Here is a 13,477-nt window from a genome sequence, read left to right as displayed (position 1 = left end):
TTACTGCTTTCAGAACGGCGTTTCATCAAGCAAATTTCGACAAGCGAGAGGAGTGCCCCAAGGGGCGGTCCTCTCCCGTGTACTTTTTAACATCTTACTCAGCAGTATTCCCTGCAGTCCTCAGGTGTCCACCTATGTGTATGCTGATGACATCGCCTTTTTTGCTTCAGAGAACGACATTTCCTCTTTGTACCAGTCCTTACAGTCCTACCTGAATGTCCTAGACCAATGGTTAGGAGACATTAATCTGTCCCTTAATGTCAATAAATGTGCTTTATTGGTTTTTCCGCTCTCTCGTCCAGTTAATATCTGTATTGTTTACCGGAACCATGTAATTCCTCAAGTGCAAAGTGTCAAATACCTCGGAGTAATTTATGATCCTTCTCTTTCCGGGGGGCCCATATCGAGCAGATCACTGTGAAAGGAGTCCGAGCAGTCGGTATGCTGCGCAGGCTGAGCAGTGTTCGTTCTGGCAAGAGAAGGCACTCACTTCTCATGATTTATAGAATGTACGTCCGTCCAGTCTTAGAGTTCGGCTGTATTTTATTCTCTGGTGCGCCAGCGTATAAACTTCGCCCCTTGATTCTCTTGGAGCGGGAGGCGTTGCGCCTTTGTTTGGGCCTTCCAAAATTTGTGGCGAATTCCGTTTTGTACCTGGAAGCGAGTATTCCATCATTGACTTCTAGATTTCGGCTCTTAACGGTGAAAACGTTCGTAAGAATGTGCGATTCTTCGCTCCATGCCTCCAATTTGATCTTCCTTCGTCAGCCTCGGCTATTTTTCAACGAAACCTGGTCTCGTTTCCGTACCCCTCAGATATGTTTGGTGCAATCCCTCCTTGACCCCTTAAACGTCCGCATTTCGGACATCCGTCCGGTATGCGCCAACTCATCTATTCAGATTGTCTTCGATGACATCTTTCCAAAACATGCAAAGTTAATGCCTTTTCAATTGCTCAGCGGTTTATTGCAGGATTACCTGCTGTGCTTTAAATCTCATGTGCTCATAGCGACAGACGCCTCACAGTGTGAAGAAAAGGCCGGTGTTGGCATTTTCTCCATCTCCCTTGACTGGTCATTCTCACTCCGCCTTCCCGATTACACCCCTGTTTATTTGGCCGAATTTCTAGCAGTAGTCTTAGCGTTGCGCAAATTAAACAGCTCCTTGTCTTCTGTCATAATTATGACAGATTCATTATCGTTGTGTTCCTCTCTCACCGCGCCTACAACATCTCAGGCACTTCGGTTACTCAAATGTTTGGTTCCACCCCACGTGTGTTCATTACGGTTGGTCTGGGTGCCTGGGCACAGAGGAATCCATTTGAATGAGGTTGCTAATTCCCTGGCGAAGGCATCTCTTCAAGGCCCAGTCGTATCTGTGCTTCCACCCAGCCCATATATTACCGCGGCCAGGTTTCGCAGGTATCTGCTCTTGAAAGAATTCGCAGCATCAGCTCTGACCTCCTCTCCCGAATTCCGGCATCTCCTTTACCCGTGGTGCAGTAAAGGATGGCGATCACGCAAGCTTGAGGTTTCCTTCACGCGTCTACGTTGTCGCGTGCCTCCCTTAAACTTCTACCTTTAGAGATCTGGTCTGGCGGTCTCCCCATTGTGCCCGTTCTGCGGAGAAACCGAAACGATAGATCATTTCTTGTTGACCTGCCGCCGTTTCTCCTCTTTACGGAGCCGCCTGCTGGAGCTTCCGTTACGACAGCTTGGTCTAAGTCTGTCAGCTGGGGTTGCTCTGTCTCTTGGGGCTTCCTCCCTTGGGCACAGCAACTGGAATGTGCTCTCCGCCATGCAAAACTTCCTTACAGACACTAAACGGCTGCCGTCTTAAGCTCTGCTCTTTCTCATGATCAATATTTCTCTGGAATGAAAGCTTTCTGAAACGTGGAATATTTAGCCCCGTTCTCTATTTCAGTCACCGATCTCAAAGCATTTGTTTAGCCTATTTCAATTACACATCTGAGATCTTTTCATTTATTTCCTAATTGCTATTATTATCATGATTATTTTATTTTTCCCCACCATTACTTTCTTGTTTAACATTTTGTACACCTATCAGTTGCCGCCTGTGTCTTGGCCAATCCCCCGCAGTGGGTACGCGCCATTATCTAGAGGAAACAAAAACAACAACAACAACAACACCGCCATTTGCTTCGGAGACCCAGTCCTTGCAATGGATTCGCCTAACCCGTCCTTCGTCCAGAACAGCCGGCCCAGTTCCGGCAATGAGCCACAGTCCTCAGGCGACGTGGCTCGCCGTTCTGCGGTCAGGAGGCTGCATCAAGAGCTGCTCATGATGAGCACCTACGACGATGACGGGATCACAGCGTTCCCGGATGAAGAAAATCTCTTCCACTGGAATGCTACAATCAAGGGACCTGTTGGCACAGTATACGAAGGCAGCAAATACAGCCTAAGCCTGGAGTTCTCAATCCACTATCCGGTCGAGCCTCCAAAGGTGCGTTTCAAGACACCGTGCTTTCACCCCAACATTGGCGTCCGAGGAGACATATGCGTGGACATCTTGAAAGGAAACTGGACATCACGCCTCAACGTACGAACGCTCCTCCTATCGATCGTGACCCTCCTGGCGGAGCCGAACGTGTCCAGACCGATGAACGGGTACGCCGCGGATACGTGGAGCGACCAGGCGCGGTACAGAAGGGCCCGAGAGTCATTCGAGGCCTATTACAAGAGCAAGATGCCGATTCAGCGTTTGGAAGATGGTGACGCCTAGCTTAACTGTGTACCTTGAGATAAAAATAAATAGAAGAAAAACTGTTCATGGGACACTTTCCGCGAAAGAATCGCGCGTGATGTTAGTCACGCTATTTGCAGTGGACCACTGGATGTTGCTGTCCCCCTCGGCCACCCATGGCGCAATTAAGTCAGTTCCCATAATTTTCAACGACACAACTGAACAGGTACAATGCAAGTCCATGAACTACCCAGAGGGGTCGAATGCAAATATATCGGTGTACTCGGGGTATCGGTATATGAAAGACTGATACATGGAAAAGCAAGAAGAGACTCTTAGGACGAAAAGGCGAAGAGATGCCGCGATAATGAAACATAAGGAATTATGGGGGTACACCAAATATGAAGTACTGACAGTTATTTGGAAAGGAGTAATGGTGCTAGTGCTTACTTTCCGGAATGCGGTTTTGTGCCTAAGGGTAGAAGTGCAGTCGAGACTGGAAATAGTTCACAAAGGTATTGCAAGATTAGCGCTAGGTTCCCACAGCAAAACCACCAACGAGGGAGTACAGGGGGATATGGTCTGGGCATCGTTTGAAGCGCGGGCTGCTAGGGGAAAATATTCTATTAAGAACGCCCCAAAAGATTGCACGATAACACGTGGACAGCTATGGTATTTACTAACTCGCACATAAACAGCGTTTACTCGCAGCCGCGGAAAAGGACTATAAAATTATCCAGTACACATGCCGGAAAGCAGGACGGAGAAACAAAAATCTATAAAAGACTATAGAAACCTAACTTTATTGCGAATTTTCTTCTGTCAAACGATGCGTTAGATATTAGAATACAAGGATTGCCGGGTAGTATTTGCATATAAGCACTAAATAATTTACAATTGAATTTTTTCTCATGCTGTTTCGGTTTCGGTTTCATCGACCCAACAATGACTATGACGTCAAGTTGATGTTTTTGTCACGTGATCCACTACAAAAACTGTAATATAACCGCTGATGTGTAGTTTTAAATCTCTGCAACGTTTAATACAGGACTTTCCAAGACCATTAATGAGAAGAAATGACCTGTCAGAAATTATATAGCAGATTTTTTATGCCTCACGTGGCCTAAACACCAACTACGCGTCAAAGCCATCATTCGACTGATGAAATTGAAACTGAAAGAGCTTCAAGAAGAAATTCAATTCTGATTTATTTGGCCGCCGCGGTGGCACAGTGGTTATGGTGCTCGTCTGCTGACCCGAAAGACGCGGGTTCGATCCCGGCCGCGGCGGCAGAATTTCTTTGCAGGAGAAATTCTAGAGGCCCGTGTACTGTGCGATGTCAGTGCACGTTAAAGAACCCCAGGTGGTCGAAATTTCCGGAGCCCTTCACTACGGCGTCTCTCATAACCTGAGTCGCTTTGGGACGTTAAACCCCATAAACCAAACCAATTATGAATTATTTAGTGGTCGCACACGAATACCAAACGGTGCTCCATCTATGCGAATGTCTAACACATCGTTTGAAAGAAGAAAACACGCAAGCAAAAATTTGGTATATATAGTCCTTTAACGCAGGTGAAAACGAAGATGCTACAAAGTGACTAATTGGATGAAAAAAAAAACAGACTCTAGCCCAATATAAAAAAACAAAGTCACAAAGAATGGTTATTGCATAGCTAAAGAGGCAGCGCCCTACTCTTTGAAGCAAGGTCAGGGTGCCTTAAAACGCGTTGCTACATAAAAAGTCTAACCAATCAGAACACACTTGTGCACTCTCTGGTAAGTCTGTAAAAACATTTGAGCATAATTTTCTGTAATGTTCAATATCCGTCCATATGTCGATGCAAGTAGTCATTCTACGTAAGCCCCTTGGGTTTAGATATGACAAATGCAATGTGAATGTATCTGCGGTTGGCGTTAGCAAAAAGCGATTGGAAGATTGGTTGCTGAGACGTAGGAATCCGTGATCAGGATTAAAACTGGTGAGACGCAAAAGTTAACAGACTTAGTATTTAAGAAAAAACGGCTGATTTTTAAATAATTCCTTTAGGTTTCACAGATTCGTTTCAGAAATATATAGAAAAAGAAATACTGACCATGCTAGAACCACTCCGTTTCAAAGAAAGGGGAAGCTCCTGATATCCCCTGAAGACCAGCGTCTTCCTCTGATGACCAGGCTCTTCTGGATAAAGGGCGCTTCCGTGGTTAACTGAGCATTGATTTACGGCTTGTTGTGAACGAACCCAGGAAAAAGTTGCATCAAGAACCATACTTTTCTTCCTCCGACATGTAGGCGACGGCTCGGTGGAAGAGGAGTTTCATTCCTTGCATGTATACGTTGACAGGCTCGTCCAGGTGCGGTTGCCTTATATTCGTTGCCCTCGGAAGATTTCCAAGCCCTTCCAGTCGTGTGATTCAACGTGTGATTCAGGAGGAGAACTTGTAGAGGGTGACGCCAGTAGATATACTTACAACGTATACAGCAATGAAACTGGAAATAGCAGGTCCTACGTCAACTTACGTCCTATACTTACGTCCTACGTCAACAGAAGAAGTCCATCAAGTCATTAAATCTCTCAAAACAGCCGGTGCAGGATTAGATCCGATTCATCCTTCTAAAGTTAAGCTCATTTCAGAACACATATCCCCAGTTCTCACCATAATAATTAACAAAATGTTCAAGGCAGGTGTGTTTCCAGATTGTCTGAAGACTGGTAAAATTATCCCAATTTTTAAGGCAGGTGATCGCAACCACATCAATAATTACCGTCCCATTTGCATTCTCCCTTTTTTCAGCAAAGTAATTGAGAAGCTTTTTTGCACGGCATAATGAACTACCTTACTACACTTAAACTTTCATCTCCTCAACAGTTTGGCTTCAGACAGGGTTATTCTACCGAACTAGCACTGATAAATTTCATTGAAAATGCCAAACAAGCCATTGATAATGGCTCAATTGTAGGAGAAATCTTCATCGATCTAAAAAAAGCTTTCGACTCAATTAACCACCGCATACTTATTCATAAGCTAGAATCTTTTGGTATTTCCGGTCCACCTCTCCAGTTCATATGCAGTTCTTTAAGTAATCGATCACAAGTTATTGTTGCTATTGTAATGAGACGACTCGCCCAATTAGTGTGAATGGCCGGTCTTTGTTGAAGCGGTGCTGTTCAGCAGGCCAGCGTTCGCAAGCGCGCTCCCGAGCTTCGTCAGCTTCGTCTTCTATCTTCTTCGCCTCCTTCGTCGGCGCTAGCCGCTGGGGCAGCAAACCCCATCTCTCTTTATCACAATACCCCCCGGGATGAAAAGGCGCCATCCTGGCTGCCTAAGGACTCGAGACGATGGATGGGTCGTAGTAGGGCTTCAGACGGTCTTGGTGCACAATTTCACGGCCGCGGTGGCGATTGTCAGACGAAGGCGTGAGGGGCTCGATCAGGTAGTTAACTGGGGATGTCTGCTGAACAACGCGATAGGGGCCTTGGTATTTGCTCAGCAGTTTTGTAGACTGCCCCGAGCTGGAGGAGGGCACCCAAAGCCAAACCAAGGATTGAGGAGCATAAGACGGCGGCAGACCGGGGGAAGCGGAGCGGGCGCTTTTCTGACGGTGCTGGTCGTGAGAAGTAAAGGAACGGGCCAGTTGACGGCATTCTTCGGCGTACGCAGCGGCTTGAGAGACGGTGGTCAATTCGGACGAATCGGGGCAGTAAGGGAGTATGGTGTCCATGATGGAGGAAGGCTCGCGACCATAGAGAAGAAAATACGGGGAAAAACCAGTAGTGACTTGCGTTGCAGAATTGTAAGCGTAGGTAACGAAAGGGAGAACTCGGTCCCAGTCTGAGTGATCGGCAGAAATGTACTTGGCCATCATATCGCCGAGGGTCCGGTTAAAGCGCTCGGTCATGCCGTTGGTCTGCGGATGGTACGAAGACGTCGTGCGGTGAACGATATGACATTCCCGAAGGAGGGCTTCCACGACGCCGGACAAGAAGACGCGACCTCGATCGCTGAGCAATTCCATAGGCGCACCGTGACGAAGAATGATGTTCTGAAGTATGAAACCGGCTACCTCAGAGGCGGTCGCAGCTGGTAACGTTGCAGTTTCCGCATAGCGCGTGAGATGATCAATGGCGACGATGATCCAGCGGTGGCCGGCGGCAGTGAAGGGAAGAGGGTCATAAAGGTCAATTCCAACACGGTCAAATGGCCGGACGGGACACAGTAAAGGTTGCAGAGGAGCAGGTGAGTGCGGCGGTGGGTTCTTGCGACGCTGACATTCCAGGCAAGAGCGTATATACTGGCGGACAAAACGGTACATGCCCCGCCAATAATACCGAAGGCGTAGGCGGGTAAAAGTTTTTAGCAGACCGGCATGACCGCATTGCGGGTCATCATGATAACTGGCACAAATGGCGGAGCGGAGATGCCTAGGAATCACTAGCAGCCAATTGCGACCATCGGGGGGGTAGTTCCGACGGTGCAGCAGCTGGTCACGCACGACAAAATGATGGGCTCGACGACGGAGCGCTCGAGAAAGGAGGTGCGCTGAGCGGTTGGCTAGGAAATCCAGAAGAGAAGTTTTCCAAGGATCCTTGCGCTGCTCAGAAGCCATATCAATAGAGTCAAGAGAAGGTGTGAGGCCGGAAATAGATGGTGGGTCAGGCTCAGAGGTCACAGGGGAGGGTCACAGGGTCACGACACTTTTTCTACCTCTCTGACTATAAACCAAGGTGTTCCGCAGGGATCAATACTGGGACCGTTACTGTTCTTACTATTCATTAATCTACATATCGCACTAAACCACACAAAATGCGTATTATATGCGGACGATACAACAATTTACACTTCAGACAAATCCACCACCACACTTCAGCATAAACTTAACATAGACCTAAATGATATCAGCCAGTGGTTTAAAAATAACATGCTGCAAATGAACCCAAAAAAAAACAACTTTCATGCTATTTCACTCTCCTCTCAGAATCATAAATATTCCACCATCACTAACACTTGATTACCATGCACTGCATATTTCCGAATCTTTCAGATTCCTTGGGGTCACTTTAGATAAGCACTTGGAGTTTCATCTCCACGTTCAATCACTCATGCATAAGGTTTCCTTCGGCATTCATATCATAATCAAAACACGTGCATACTTTCAACCGCACATCTTACGTTCATTATATTATGCATATATCCACAGTCACCTTAGCTACTGTTTGTCCTGCTGGGGAAATACATTTTTCGCTCACATTGAAAGACTTCAGCGCCTTCAGAATCAGGCCATCAGGCTCATGTCATTCAGTTCATTCCTGACACACTCTTTACCACTTTATCATAGCTTGCGCATACTTCCACTTTAACAGTTATTCGCTGTGAAATTATCCATCATTATCTACAAGGTAATTAATCATCATGCTCATATTGATGGCTTTCCTGATCAGCTTATAAATACTAATTCTACTTGGTTTCAACAGCGCAATAATCTTCTTCTGCCTAAAGTGAGGACTAATTATGGAAAATTTACCACAATATTTGCCGGCATATCCTGTTGGAATACTTTTCCATGTGAAATTAAAGCGTCCTTTACTGTTCACTAATTTCATCACCGGATTAAAGAGTACTTAATTATTTTCCTGTGTAGTTCACATGCCTAAACAGTAGTAATCCTTGTTTAAAGTCTCATTTTCTTTGCATTATGTTTCAAAGTTGTTGCTGTATATACTTTTTGTTCCGTTTTTCACACATAACACTGTAAATTTTTTGTAGATTGTTTATTTATGCTAATTGATACACTGCCTTCCATTCTTTGCAATTTTACCCCACTTGATTTGTTCTAGGAGGTCCCCCGGACAGTCGTGTATTATGGGACCTCCTTCTGTACTGATTTTATTGTATTTGTATTACTATGTGCGTTTTAAATAAACTTGAAACTTGAAACAAAGAGAATAAACTTTGCAGGACTTTATCCATGACCTTACACATGTTCTACTTAGAGCCTAAGAGTTGCTTGGCCACATGCCAAAACACGGAGCACTACTAAATAGAACTCTACTATCATTCTGGGCTTTCAATATACGGTAGAGAGAGGGTGGGCAGATGGGAGAGGGCCCCTTTAACGAAAAAAAAGGAATGGAGCCGGCGTTTAAAAATTGCTGGCATGCTGCTGTGGGTGGGAAAGGGAATTAAGGAAATAAACGCGCCATTAGAGCGGCGCGGAAAATGTAAAATAAAATAAATAACAAGGGGAGAAGGTAAAATGCGGTAAATAAATGCGTACTAGATTTCATAGGCGAGTAAAGATGTCTCATATGAAATGATGAAGTGCATAGTCCGATAAATGGGGAACAAAGTTCACTGCGTGAAGACTTCATAAGGGTAACATGCAAGGTGATATTAGAGCTTGTCAAGACGCGTCCATTGTCATTGAAATATGCAAATAAAAAGTCCATTGCATGCCTCTGTTGCCTAAGGCTGGCTAAGGGACATAAACCACTGTCCATCGTTAGAGGCACTAGGGACAGCTTCTCCATGCTATGTTCATATTACGCATACCCGTCAGCATACGCAGTGCAACCAAGCAGGATATTTTCAGCAGTTTCGATCAAGCCGTAGTTGTCACGAAACAGACTGTTCATTCGACCGTAAAGGTGTCGCAAGCCGTTTGTAAATGCAGCGTTCAGGCGAAGTCGATGAAGAATTGTTTCCAGGTGGCGAGGAATTCTGGGTGGGAGTCTTGATCTGAGGTGTGGGTCGACTGACTAAAGAAACTGGTAGCGATTTGGCGGCAGCTCCAGAGCCGACACGTTTCTTCGGAAGCAAATCTTTTAGCAATTTGGGGCGCATCAGATTTCGTGAAGAAAGTCCGAATGTATGTCCGACGTTGGTGGCCTTTGCTGGCCGCTTTCACTGGCCAGAATGACGAAGTGTGCTGGTATCCACTGAAATGTTATGCAGTTGCCTGAGACAACAACCAAATAATGTATATACCCTATGTCAAGGGAAACTGGCTGATTATTGGTTTTCTTCAGCAGGTTGGGCAGGATCTGCAGATATGCTTTGGAGTCGGTAATGATAACCCATCGGCCAGGCGCTCGACACAGGATGTGGGAAACAGCTTCTTTAATGCCGTGAAGCTCAGCTTTCGTAGAGGATGTCTTCGTCTGCAGGCGGCAGGAAAGACCACAGGAATACGTTCCTTTAGTAGTTGAACCGTCAGTGATGACGTGGGTACGCTGTGTATATTCCTTGGTTAAGTAGTCGAGAGTAGCGTGCAGAAGCGCTGCCTGTGGCATGCGGCTCTTTGTATTCACACCTGCAATAAACTGTTTCACCTTTAGAGGCGGGAGTATCCACGGGGAAAAGGTCTGAGGTAGTAGTTTCTGCGGCTGATTAATAGTGGGGAGGGGCAGGAGATGCACAGCTTGGCCAAAGCCAGATTTTCAGTGAGTTAGATGGACATGACGTAGGAAGTGCTTCTTGGTTTGAAAGAATGGCGGAGATGGGTACGCATAGCTTCCTGGGTGGCAATCACATCTAATGGCAGACGGCCTGCTTCCGCTACTGTTCCTGATATAGATAAACCCTTCGGGAGGCCAAGGAATGTCCGCACGCACTTGTTCAGTGCGACCACAACAATCTTCTTGCTTGTTTGAGATAATCTTTGAAGAACCGGTAGACAGTGGTGCAAGGTTCCTTCAACGAAGGCTTTTTTAAGCAGAACCACTGATCGGCAGTTGCTGCCTCACCGTGTTCCCGGCATGAACCTGAAAACTTGCGATGCTGCAGTGATCCTCTCGGTAAATTTTTTGATCTGAGGTGACCACGAGAGATTACTGTCCATAGAAACATCTAGGAATCGCTGAGATCGCATATGGCGGTGACCGTCCGCGTAGCAGCGGATATCAAGTAATCATTTTCTTGTAAAAGCTATGGCAACACTGTTTTCTGACAAGAGAAGAAGACCTCGGGGAGCCAGGTACATCGATATGTGCAGTAACGCTGTCTGAAAACGTTGCTGGGTAATTTAGCGAAAACGTGATTCGTTCCAGATGCAGATATTATCTGTATAAATCGTTATGCGTACTCCTCGCGGAAGGCTTCTTGTTACTGTTACGGCGCACACGCGTTCGTTGTCACTATGAATCGGGACATCAACCAAGGCGGCCGGGGTATCCTTGCAAAAGCCTATTAGAAATCTGCTGATCGTTGTGGTGAAAATAGTATCCATGCAGTCGAAAATTTCCCTCGAAGCGCGATTCAGAGATGAGTATGAAAGGAAAATGGTACACCCGCACGAGTTGCCGGAAACCGGAGTGTTTCGAGCGTAAACAGCGAGCCTTCCACTAGAAAATGGCTCACGTGCTCAACATGCTTTGGATGGTCAGCTGTGGTGAAGTTGTCGCTGTTGAAGCCATCATTATTGATGTCTCGCATTACACCCCTGCGGAGCGTAGGAGGCCAACACGAACGGATCCCATTGCAAGGACAGCTCCTACTTCTGGGAGACCTTGGGACGAGGGGTTGGCGCGGCCAAGAGCCTTGATGGCTGCAAATAGCATCGGAATCAGTAGGTATGCGATGTCTTGTTCACTGCTTCCGTTCAGCTGCTTTTGACTTGTTGTCCTGTCTAGTTGCGGCGCCTAAGTTTGAGAGCGAGAGCGGCTGTTTGTCCGGCCTCGTACGGATTGTTGCGGCAGCTTTGACGCAGGAGAAGATTCAACGGGCTTCCCATGCTTCTTTTTGGCCGCAGCTGTGTATGTGTTGATTGATTGATTGTTGACTGATTTTGGGAGAGTTCTGACGTGTTCGTGAAAAAAACAAGTCGGGGTTTGGGGGGTTTCGCGCTTGGGTGGTTCCCATTGTTCTTGCTCCACTGTGCGAGCAAGTGTAGCAGCTTTCTTTTTAAAACACCCTCCGTATGAAGCAGGGTGTAAGCCACCGCAGTTTGCGTATCTAGGTTGCTCTCTCGGGGTGCATTATTTGTGCGTTTGTAGGCCCGCAAACACTTAGCAACGCACGGGGCCGGTACAATGCCTGTATATGTGGCTATGCCTCTGGAATTTGTAACATTGTGTTGCTGCTCCAATATATTCAGTTTTTCTTAATTCGAGAATTTCGACATGAGGCATAAGTTCCGAAAGGGGGAATGCAATGCAGGAGATAGAAAGTTAAAGGAAGCTGTGTAGTCTAATTTCACTGAGGTGGTTGCAGAGGTAGCCGGTGTAGTGATTGTCTATTGTCCAGTTCTCATAATCACATATGTGGTTGCATCACAGGCCCACCCCCCTGAGGAGCAGTTTTCTAAGAGGAGACGTTGCTGGGCACGTCCACAACAAGTGCCGCACACCAAAAAAGTCCTGTGCAGCGCACGTATTCAATTACAGGGTAAGTTGTGGGTTAACTACAGAATGGAAGCGTAACTGGATTGGGCATTGGTGCATCTTTAGCGAATTCCAAAATAAAGAGCGATGACGCACCTCTTTGACCTTGCCACCATCTTCAGGAGCGTACGCGGTTAGCCTCCTTGCTAAGAGGACGCCTTTAATATTATTCTCTAAAAACGTCAAGGACGCAAAGTGGGTCAACACCGGTTAATACTGCCTCGTCTACAACAATAGCCGCTCGGTGGCTGTTCGGCACGCAGCTCGTGCGCCACGCTGTTCGCTGCTGAAGAAGACGAAACTGGCCGTTCCATCCTGGCCGTCTCGGTGTGCGCTGGCATCTGCTGTCGCATCTGCCGTGCGCTGCCGTCTAGACGCGGCGCTACCTGTACCAACTGCTACGTGACACTGGTGGAGGTTGCGGGCTCGACGTCCCATGTCCAACACCTCTTCAGACAGCCGCTCATCGAGTCCCGACCAGCTACCGCTTGTCTGCACGCCTGTTCACCGCAGCAGCCGCCGCCTCCTGGGACTGGTCCCAGAGTTTGGTCTCCTACCAAAAGAGGCACGCACTCATCGACCTGGTGAGCATACCACCATGGCGCAGGCTAGCGCTTCAAACTTAACGCTACAGCAACCCCGCGTGCCATCCAGCTTCCATGGCGTCACCGTCGAAGACGTTGAAGACTGGCTTGACCAGTTTGAGCGGGTTGCCGATTTCAACCAATGGAGCCCTGCGCAGAAGCTGCGGAACGTGTATTTCGCCCTCGAAGACGGAGCCAAGATTTGGTTCGAGAACAGGGCGGCCGATCTCCAAAGCTGGGATACCTTCCGCCAGCAGGTCCGGGACACCTTTGCTAGCCCGGACCGCCGGGATTGTGCGCGGCGCCTCCTGGACGCTCGCGTCCAAAAGCCAAATGAGAGCGTTGCCATGTTCGCCGAGGACGTGACCCGTCTTTGTCGGCGCGCTGACCCAGATATGGCGTAATCCACGAAGCTCCGCCACCTGATGCAAGGTGTGAAGGACCAACTCTTCGCTGGTTTATCCGGAATCCCCCGCAGACGGTAGCCGACTTCATCAAAGAGGCGACCGCTATTGAGCGGGCCTTGCATCAGCGCTGCCGCCGAAATGACTCCTTGTGCGGTGAGCCAAGCGCCAGTGCGGCTTCTTTGAGCGTGTCCAGCGACAATGCTTCACTGCGTGAGCTCATACGCGCGGTGGTCCGTGAAGAGCTGCAGAAACTGATCCTTGCCTCGTCTTATCCGACGGCTGCGGCTCTTACCGAGGTTGTGCGCGGCGAGATTCGCCAAGCATTTTCACCGCCTCCTCCAGTCATGCCGGAGCCACGGCCCATGAGCTACGCCGCGGCTCTCCGTTCCAAGTTGCCACC

General features: G+C 47.7%; 1 pseudogene; it reads left to right on the top strand.

The window, feature by feature from the left end:
- The first annotated feature begins 2,181 nt into the window (after nucleotides 1-2,181).
- Nucleotides 2,182-2,745, top strand: LOC149326293 (putative ubiquitin-conjugating enzyme E2 C pseudogene; annotated as a pseudogene).
- Nucleotides 2,746-13,477: the final 10,732 nt, after the last annotated feature.

Source organism: Amblyomma mixtum, chromosome 10 (assembly GCF_055824585.1).
Source record: "Amblyomma mixtum isolate Tamu chromosome 10, ASM5582458v1, whole genome shotgun sequence".
Classification (NCBI taxonomy): domain Eukaryota; kingdom Metazoa; phylum Arthropoda; class Arachnida; order Ixodida; family Ixodidae; genus Amblyomma; species Amblyomma mixtum.
This window is presented reverse-complemented; position numbering and strand designations above follow the sequence as displayed.